Source organism: Cetorhinus maximus, chromosome 25, assembly GCF_964194155.1.
Source record: "Cetorhinus maximus chromosome 25, sCetMax3.hap1.1, whole genome shotgun sequence".
NCBI classification, from domain to species: domain Eukaryota; kingdom Metazoa; phylum Chordata; class Chondrichthyes; order Lamniformes; family Cetorhinidae; genus Cetorhinus; species Cetorhinus maximus.
Window position 1 is genome coordinate 17801088 of NC_135903.1, and position 9636 is coordinate 17810723.

At 43.1% G+C, this 9636-nt stretch overlaps 1 long non-coding RNA gene across 1 annotated transcript in view; it reads left to right on the forward strand.

The window, feature by feature from the left end:
- Nucleotides 1–7891, forward strand: part of LOC144667734 (uncharacterized) — a 48492-nt gene extending 40601 nt beyond the window's left edge. The window contains exons 2-3 of the long non-coding RNA XR_013573358.1: nt 5527–5682; nt 6807–7891. This is a non-coding gene — a long non-coding RNA (uncharacterized LOC144667734). The remainder of the gene's footprint in view (nt 1–5526; nt 5683–6806) is intronic.
- The last annotated feature ends 1745 nt before the right edge of the window (nt 7892–9636 follow it).

Genomic DNA, 9636 nt, shown 5'->3' on the forward strand with positions numbered 1-9636 from the left:
AGTGTGAGCAAAGTGCATGCCAGGCCAAATGAGAAGGATGCCAGGCATGCCGGTGTGCTGGGTGGATCCATGGACGGGACAAGGAGGTGAACTCCAAGGGAGATAAGGCCAGATGGGGATGTGAGGGTGTGCGAGAGGGAGATGTCCCTTGAGCTGGCAGTGAGTGAGGTGCCAGTGAATGTCTGATGGTCTTGTGAGTGTGTGAGTTGAGAGTGATCAGATGGTTGACTTACCCTGGCGGCACGGGTGAGATCATTCATCCGTTTTCTGCACTGGATGGCCGACCGCTTGTGTGCAGTGTTGGCACTGACCATCTCTGCCACCGCCTCCCAAGCCAGAGTGGTGAGACCGATAGGCCTCCTGTGGCCAGAGCACAGGTAGAGAACATTGTGGCGGGACTCCACGGCATCCAAAAGGCATCCCAGGGATGTATCACTGAATCGGGGGGCTGCACTCTTCTTGGCTTTTGGGGCCATGTCTTCACTGGAGCAGACCTGGGCTGTAATCACTGAGAACTGTCCGCGTGGCTGCAATTTAAATATGGTGCCTGGAGTGAGGAAGCAGCGAGGTAACAACGTGGTGGGCAAATCGGAGGCTGGCCGCCAGCAATCCGGTGTGTTTCCTGTGACTGCACAGAAGGGTATGATGCACTGCAAAAATCTGCCATTGTAGCCAGCAGGTAAAGTGTCTTTTTTCACACCCACTACTGCACTTAGTGCAAATCTGGGACGATTCTGCCCATACCGTGTCACAAGCATTCCAGAAGTGTTAAGTATTTTAATATTGGGGTAGAACAGGATTAATGAGGTGTTAGGGCGTGTGGTTATGATGTTACAGATTTTTCAAAACTTGTATTCCCTTCTAAAAATGGACACTGTGGGCCTTAAAATGGCTGTCAAGAGTCACCTGACTTCTTTTTGAACCTATAATGTTTTTCAAGCTTCTGGAATGTTCTAAATGGATTACAAACAGATATTCCTAGACATGAAAGGACATTTGAAATTTAATGAGTATTCCAAAAGAGTAAATAGAAACTCATTGACTTGGTAGCTTTAACACAATCAAGATATAAACTGATAAGAACTGATAAGGAGTTAAAAGCCTTGGCCCCTTTGAGGCCAAAAGGTGGTTAAAAAAAAATTCAAAACTATAATGGAATTACCACTTGCCTTGTATGGAATAGTGACTTGGCATGATGACTGCCATTTTTGCTTCATGCTGTACTGAAAAAGGCAGGAAGTTGCCTAGAGACAGAACCATCTTGAAACAACATGAGAAAGGCACCTTGAAGAGGAACTGCTTGCAGCAGGGAGAGACAAAAAGAGGCAACCAGAAAAATAGCTACCGGTCTACTGTAAAGTAACTAGGCAGTTAAAAGTGCTAGGCCTACAGAACCAGAATCTCTCCTCCCAATAAACCTGATTTCACCTACTAAGCTTACCTGTGAAAGCAGCCTCTGGCCATTCGACAGTGACAGGCACCACAGCTGCTGAGACAATCCTATAACCTCACAATTCAGACAATGTAACACCTCAACTTAAAATATCAGGCCTGCACTGAACAATAGAGACCAAACTTGATTCACGTTTATAAATATATCATTTTTATCTTCATCTCTAACTAACCTTAGTGTGTGTGTTGTGTATGTTAGTAACTTTACCTTTTCTTAAGTAACTTCCAGAGCAATAGTGTGAAATAAACTAACCTTTTCTTTTTAAGTAAAAAAGTTTTGTTGTCAGGTTATTTTTAAATTGAAGTACTCACTCCAAGCATAAAATATACACACTCACATACAAATGCATTTCTAATGGGTGACTTGCGGAAGCACCTTTTAAATTGTCCACAACAGAAGAAACAACAGAAGACAACAAATTCCTAGAACAGAGTTGACACCAAGCCACGATGTTAAAGGTTGTTGTTCATGTAGGCCAAAAGAACTTTGATTTCTTAATAATAGTCAAAGGATTAATGTTACTTAAGGACAAATCAGTATATTAATACTGTCATGATGATGTGACTTGTATATGAGTGATATTAATCTGTAATTTCATTGGCTGAAACATATATTGAACTGTTTAAAAAGGACTTTTAAAAAAAGCAAACAAACACACTGACTTAAGATGGCTGTCAGAAATCACCTGACATCTGGTATTGCAAGTTGACCAGTTTCTGGAAAGTTCTAGTGTGAATTGCAATTCAGACATGCCGCAACATCCTTCTATGGAATTTCACACTTGCTAATGTCAAGCACTACCTCAAAAGATTTACTGAAGCTGTACTGGACCTCACATTTGTACATGCATAAGGCTACCTCTCAAGTGGAGATAGTAAGTCTACCAGGACAATAGCTATATGGAAAGGTGTTTTTCCATCTCATCGAGGTGGGCAATGAATCTTTTAGAAGCTAATGGATGGGACATTATACGCTATGGGACAATAGCCACAGTCTGTTCAGACATCAGCTAAGCAAATACTTCCGAAAGCATTATGGGGAAGGAAGTAATTTGACTGGAGTAGCCATTTTCTGAAATCTCTTTTAATACAGCATGCAAGTTGCTAAAAGAGTAGACTGGAAAAGTTGCCAAATGAAGCAGCAACAATCTCCCTTCTCTCCTCTCCCAAGATCAGGACCCTATCTCTTTACAGGTCAAAATCCAGCACAGAGATAGAGAATTTTCATTGAAAGCAACCTCAGGTGCAAAATTCATCAACTTCTGGAAAAGACAGATTATGTTTTGAAAAGAAATGGTCTCTGGCAATTGCAGTTTTACATGGGTGTCAACTCCTGGAATTTTAAGATCACTGTGGAGAAAAATCTGCCGTAGCCACAGATACCAGGAAAGGACTCATAAGCAGTGAACTCTTTTTTTGGACCTTTTAGCATTGAACTTTAATTTGGCTAAGAAAGCAATTTCCTACTTTATAACTTGTCATTTTGCATGTTTGTGTATGTGTGTGTTGTGAAGGTCAGGCATGGATTTACGTTTTGAAATATTTTTATATCTTTATCTGGGTGGGTTTTTAACTCAATAAAAACGAATGTCTTTTGGTTTTAAACTCAAGAAAGCCAGTCAGATGAGTTTCTTTACAATCAGCATGTGAATGGTTAAGCACAGACATTGAGTAAATACCTTCATCCTTACAAATTCACAAAAAACCCTGTTACACGTCAGACTTGGAGTGGTATAATAGGGGCGTCTTTTTTACCCCTCCTCATGGCATGGTTGTAATAATATAAACAAAGTATTTCCATCCATGATAAAATAAATATAACAGGCTTAGTAAACATAATGTAAGAGCTGGATAATGACCTAATTAGGCTGTTCCAAAATGCCTGCTGATGTAGGAATTGTGCTGCAGCAGAGCACATGCTTTAAGTTGGTATCAAGAACAGCCATCCCCAATTAGGCACATACTAGGGCTTCATTACAAAAGTATTAAAAGGTGTTCACACTGGGTGTTGGGGCAATTGGAGGAGTCTGCATCTTTACCCTGCAGGCTTGGAAATAAAGCTGTCTTAAGGTACAGGCTGGCTTCAGACTCATTCTTTCTTCAACATACAAATATTGGATTTCACAATTCAGAAAGCACATTAATGCCCTGTATGGCAGCTATCTTGATATGAACATAGTTGCAATCATGAGATTATAGAGTTGTGTACTTTGGTAATTGAGCCTATTTTATTCCATTAACTGAACACGATAATCAAAATGTGACATTGATTGATCTTTAGATAAACACCCTTAAGGCTGAGTCTTTTGTGCAAAGACTGCCATCCATGATCAATTTGACATTGGGTCAGGGAGCACTCAATATGCAGAGGTCAATATTACTTCTGAAACCATTAACATTTCTGATTCTTGGAATAATCATTTTAAACATTTCATCTATACCTGGAAATATGGGGCTGAATTTCCCCCCTGTCGTTGGGGGGGGGGGGGGGGGGGGGGGCGGGGCAGGAGCAGGCGTGAACCCAATTGGCGCCCCCCAATCGGGTACGCGCCACCATTTTAGGCCAATTAAGGCCCGCCCAGCGTGACGTGGGCCCGGAATGGCTGAGTGGGCGGGGAGTATTCCCTGAGTCGGGGCCTGCGGAGAGGTGCCTCAGGGAGATCAGTTTAAGGTTTAAAGATTTAAATAAAGGAAAAAAAACTTTTAAAACATGTCCCCTCATGTGACAGTGTCACTTGAGCTGGGACATGTCAATGAATTTTTAAAATAGTTTTTATTGAACTTTAAAACACTTCATGAAACCTCATACCGCCCGTGGATGAGGTTTCATGAAAAGTGTGAAGGCCGCCTGGGCTCTTCGCCTGCCCCCCGCCAACCTTAATTGTTTTAATTAGTTTTTAACAGCCCTTAACAGGCCTTTGACAGTTCAGCGGGCGCGCAGCCAAGTTGGCTGCTCACCCGCTGAACTGAAAATCTAAATGACACGCGATGACGTAGGGACACCCGCCCGATGTCACCATGCGTCATTTTACGCATTGGCGAGCAGGCCCTGCCCTTGCTCGCCAACCGGAAAATTCTTCCCATGAGTCTAAAAGTGATTTTATTTTCACTTACTGAGAGCTGCTATTGATTGCAGTGCGGAGATTGATCACAAGATTACGGCCTGAATGCTACACTCGGTGTGCATGCTGGGTCAGCAGGCCCAGAAGTGGATATGAATGTCCGCTCCCACTCAACACTGGCAGCCAACAGCAATCACATGCTGGCTGGCCAATTAATGGCCGGCCAGCAGGAAAGTCGCTTGCTGAGTGGGCCAGTGTTTTTTGTGGTGGGGGTGGGGAGGAGTAGGACAGGCTCTTCCATTAAGGTTGCTGTGGGCGGGGGGAGTTTCAAAGGACAGCCAATAGTGAGCAAGGACACTGAGGACACCGAAGGAAAGATTTTGGAGTTGTGTGCGGTTGCAGGACCCTCTTCAGTGGCAGCCCATCTCTGCTGTCCCGCAGCACAGGCAGGGCCAACCTCTGGAGAGATTTGAGGCATGGTAGCCAGAGTACAAAGCCAAGCTAGTGGCAATGGAAGTGTGCGAATGCACCCCTCATTTCTCAGATGACTACTTGCGGGCCCTCCTGCAGGCAGTCAGTGATTGATGAGGGATATTGTTGCCAAGTGATAGCAAGAGGAAGCCTCCACATCTAACCAAGAAAGCCTGGACAGAAGTGGCGGAGATAGTGAATAGTTCTGGGGGTTGTGCATAGGACCTGGGTACAGTGTTGAAAGAGGGTGAATGACTGTCTCTGCTCTGTAAGGGTCAGTAAAGAAGCCACTTTGCATTTTTAATGAATGTATATGGGTAGGCATGCATTTGGTGGGGCTGGGTGGTGGTACATGATTGGCTCTAGAGGCAAAGGAGACCTGTGCCCAGCAAGACTGTTTGGGACTAGGTAGGATGGTAGGCTTGCCTAGAAGGGAGAAGCCCTGCAATGAGTTGGGCACATAGACTAGCAATGTTGGGGGGAGCCTGTATATCTCAGCCAAATAGAATAGGGACTCATGAATGTGCTATTGTCCTCACAGGAGAAGAGGAAGCACAATGTGCTGGAATGCAACTGTACAAATGGTGGAGTTCCAAATTTGGCATTGCTGATGCCAATGGAGGAGGACATTTTAGAGTTGGCATGTGAACAGGCATGAGACCTGATGGTCAAGGAGAGGGTGGAATTTTTGATGAGGGTGAGAGTGAAGGGGATACATTCAGTTGCAAATGGACAATTCTGTTCAGAAAAAGCCTAGGAAATTGGGGCAGTAGCTAGATCCACCAGGTTTCAGCCGTATGCAACAATTTCAATGGGGTGAGGGGTGAGTTGGGTTGTGGGCAATCCTGTGCCCATTCCCTCTACATCCCAAGAGCAGTTTTGGAAGTACCTTAGCAATTCCCAAATACACCACTCTTAGGCTTAACAGATCTGCTGAGAACAGGCTTAGATTATGCACTGGAACTCCTGAAATCACCAAGGACATTGCAGAGCTCAGGTAACCAAATTGTTCTGACGTGAATTTTTAATTAACAGGTGAGAAAAAGTGCAAATAGCCCTGGCAATTGAAAATTTAGGTAAAAAGCAAAAGACTTGCCTAGCAACCAACAACGCACCTTAGAAACATCTTCAAGTAATTGCAATATGCCGAATTACTTTGTAGTGTAGTTAGGGTTGCCAACCCTCCGGGATTGGCCTGGAGCCTCCAGGAATTGAAGATCAATCCCCAGGACACTGCTGTGTGCAACCCTGGAGAAAAATCATTGGGCCATTAAAAAAGATAGTTTTAAAAAAACATTTTCTTTGAACATTCCTCTTTACCAGGTATAAAAATATTGAAAATAGGGGGGAAAAAAGGCTGTTTGGCTGACAGTCAAACATCATTCAGTTGGGTAATGTGTCCTTTTCTTCCAATTGGCATAGAAGGCAATGTGTTACTAGGATCGATGTGTTGGCCGACAAATAGCTGGAGCGTGGGGGCAAATCATGCGATAAGACCTCCATAAATACATTTAATCACAGTTGGCAGCCCTAAGTGTAGTTAGCTATATAGGCAAATATTTGCACACAAGAAGATGCCACAAACAACAACGGTATGAATAACTATTCTACCCATCATTGGTGGTGTTGGTTAAGAGTGGAATGCTGGCTGGAATGCCAGGAAAGCTCCCTACTATTCTTTGAAATGTCATAGGCTATTTGAAGCATGCTTGAGCCTCAGAAACAGTCGCATAGATCTTACCGGCAGCAGTTTTATTGGGGAGGATGAGTTTGAGAATTTTTACATTCACAATTGTTAATTTTGTGTTTAATTGTGTGCAGGTGGTAGACATTGGCTGAGGATTCGCTTCTATCAGCCAAGGCTCGGTTGGTAGCAGACTTACCTTTGAGTCAGTAAATTTTGGATTCAAGCCCCACCATCCCAGGACTTGAGCATAAAAATTAACGCTGACACTCCAGTGCAGTTCTGGAAGAATGCTGCACTGCCAGAGGTGCTGTCTTTTGGATGACATGTTAAACTGAGACCCTGTCTGCTCTCCCAGGCAGATGTAAATGATCCCATTGCATTATTTTGAAGGAAAGCAGGCAGATTACCCTCAGTATCCTGATATATTTATACTTATACAATATTTATCCCTCAAACAACATCATAAAAAGAGTTTGTCCGGTTAATGTTACATTATTGTCTGTGTGAGCTTGCTGTGTCCAAACTGGCTGCTGTGTTTCCCAGATTTTAACAGTGACTACACTTCAAATAGTACTTCATTGGCTGTAAAGTGCTTTGAGTCTCCCGGTGGTTATGAAATATATAAGTATATTGATGGTCTAACAGCTCTGGCCATTGAGAAGTTTTAATTTTTTGCAAAGCTGCAGAGAGCAACTCCACCTTGAGGCATTCTCCTGCCTGCCTCACCTCTCACGGTATAAGTATGTAAATGCAAACATTTCTTCTACAGGAGGTGCATGCTTGTACTCTATCTCTGGAAATAAAAGCTTATAAACGTATGTAAAGAATAGGCTGCAGTTCTATCCTTCACTGTTTGGTTTCATGGAATAGAACACAAATGAACCAACTGCTGGGATATAGACTGCTTCAGGACAAAGGAAAGATACATTATTAGTTACCTGTAAGAACTTTAATCTCAATGTCTACCCTTTAGCAACAATTCTTTTATGTTGTAATGAGAGCTAACCCTGAAGTCCCTCTATCTGTGCAATCTAGAACTGATTAATTAAGATAGTAATCCTTCTATTCTGTCCACAGTAATTCTATCTAGACATAAGGTTGGCTGGATATTTGACCATCAATCATTGGAGATATCAGTCTGTGTTTGCAAGTTTTTCAAACAAATAAGGTATAGCATCAAATGTTGCTAAAGGAGATGACGATATTCCCAATGGTTACTTACCACCAGATAAAGGCAAGGAACTGCCTTGATCTAGTGACCTGAGAGCAATTCAAGCAATTCCTAAAATATGCTTTGTCAAATGGATAATTTGATCCTTCATCCATGGTCAGGATGAATTTAACCCTGTTCATTGGGTGAGGAGTGTGTGTATTCCTGATAGATTAATAATGATTTTGCTGAGGGTGTTATTGCATTTGTCAATAATTAGCTGTTAATTTCAAGCCTGTTTTATTTAAACACAGGCGTCAGCATGGCAGAGAAACAGTTTTTGCTTCAATGAGATGCTAACTTTGGTATGTAAAACTGGAATCAGGTGGTGATTTGAGTTCTCACACTTGAACAGTTGGCCAAACTGTTTAAAAGCCAAAACTCAGATCCCTTAATGGAAATGGGGGGCTGAATTTTTCCAGTTGGGTCATGATCCTGTTGTTGGCCTAAATTCCAGGTTGGGAACCAGGAAGTGGCTTTGGTGGGATGTCGCTCAAAATCTTCTCGCAGGGGGACACAAAGAAGCCGCCTCTGGGAGCCCTATTCAATTGAGGAGAGCAGGTGAACCAGGGAAGTGGGTCAGAGGGTTTACTGCTGTGTCTGGCTGGCAGCCCCACCGGGAGAGGTGGGCAAATCTGAGGCAAGCAGGAAAGGCGCCTCAAGTTGGAGTTGCTCTCTGCAGCTTTGCAAAAAATTAAAACTTATCAATGGCCAGAGCTGTTAGGCCATCAATGTGAAGGGGAAGCCCCTCCACATGCTGGTTTGCAGCATTTGCAGCTGTGGCTGTTACATCACAGTGGGTCCATGCTGGAGTGATGAAGAGGAGTCATCAATGGCCACCCGCGTGGCGGCCTCTAGTTCAGTTCTTGGTTCCAGCCTTAGCAGGGGCCTCATCTGCTGTTGGTAAGATCCTGATCACTTCTTCCCCAATTCTGGAATTCCCATTAATAGGCCTAATCGGCCATCTGCAGCTGCCAGGCAGGTAGCTCCTGCAATGCTGACCCCACCTCTGGCAAGATTTCTCGGAGGTAGGAACATGTCAGGTAGCTGACCTGATGCACAATATTCCGATTTTGCTCCCAGCTCCACCTCCTAACCTGCGGACCAGGAAAATTCAGACATACAGCAGACATAGGCAAGATTTGCTCTCATTGCCTTACACAGTGAAAATACTGCTTAAAATCAACCAGTGACTGCTAAGTACTTAAGCTGTTTTATATGCTGAAACATCTCTAACTATATTGTTATAACATTACATATTAAATAAAAGGCGTTAAAAGGAAATAGTTGTAGAAATCCTTGCAAGAACAGTACATTTTCTCTGTGTCTTAATTTCAGTCAACCTTGGATCAGCAAGCTGGAAGTAACAAATAGGAGGTCAAAGATTCAAGTCCCACTCAGAGATTTTGAGCACAAGTCTAACCTAACAATCCAGTGCAGTACTGAGCCCCTTAACCAACATCACTAAAAAAAACAAATGATCTATCTTACATGCTACCTGCGGTCACTAATATTCCAGTAACAGTGGGTAAAATGCAATACCAGCATACAGCAGGTGTCTTGACCATGGATCATAGCCCCAAATTACTTATGGTCATATTGAACTTTTAAGTAAGACGTGTTTTTTTTAAAAAAGGACATACAAACAAAAGCTGGCTGAGACTGTAACGTAACCACTTGCTGGAAAATTCCTATGTGGAATACACTTGATCAACTAGTCCAGAGAACAGAATGTCGCACCCTAAAAGGTGTCA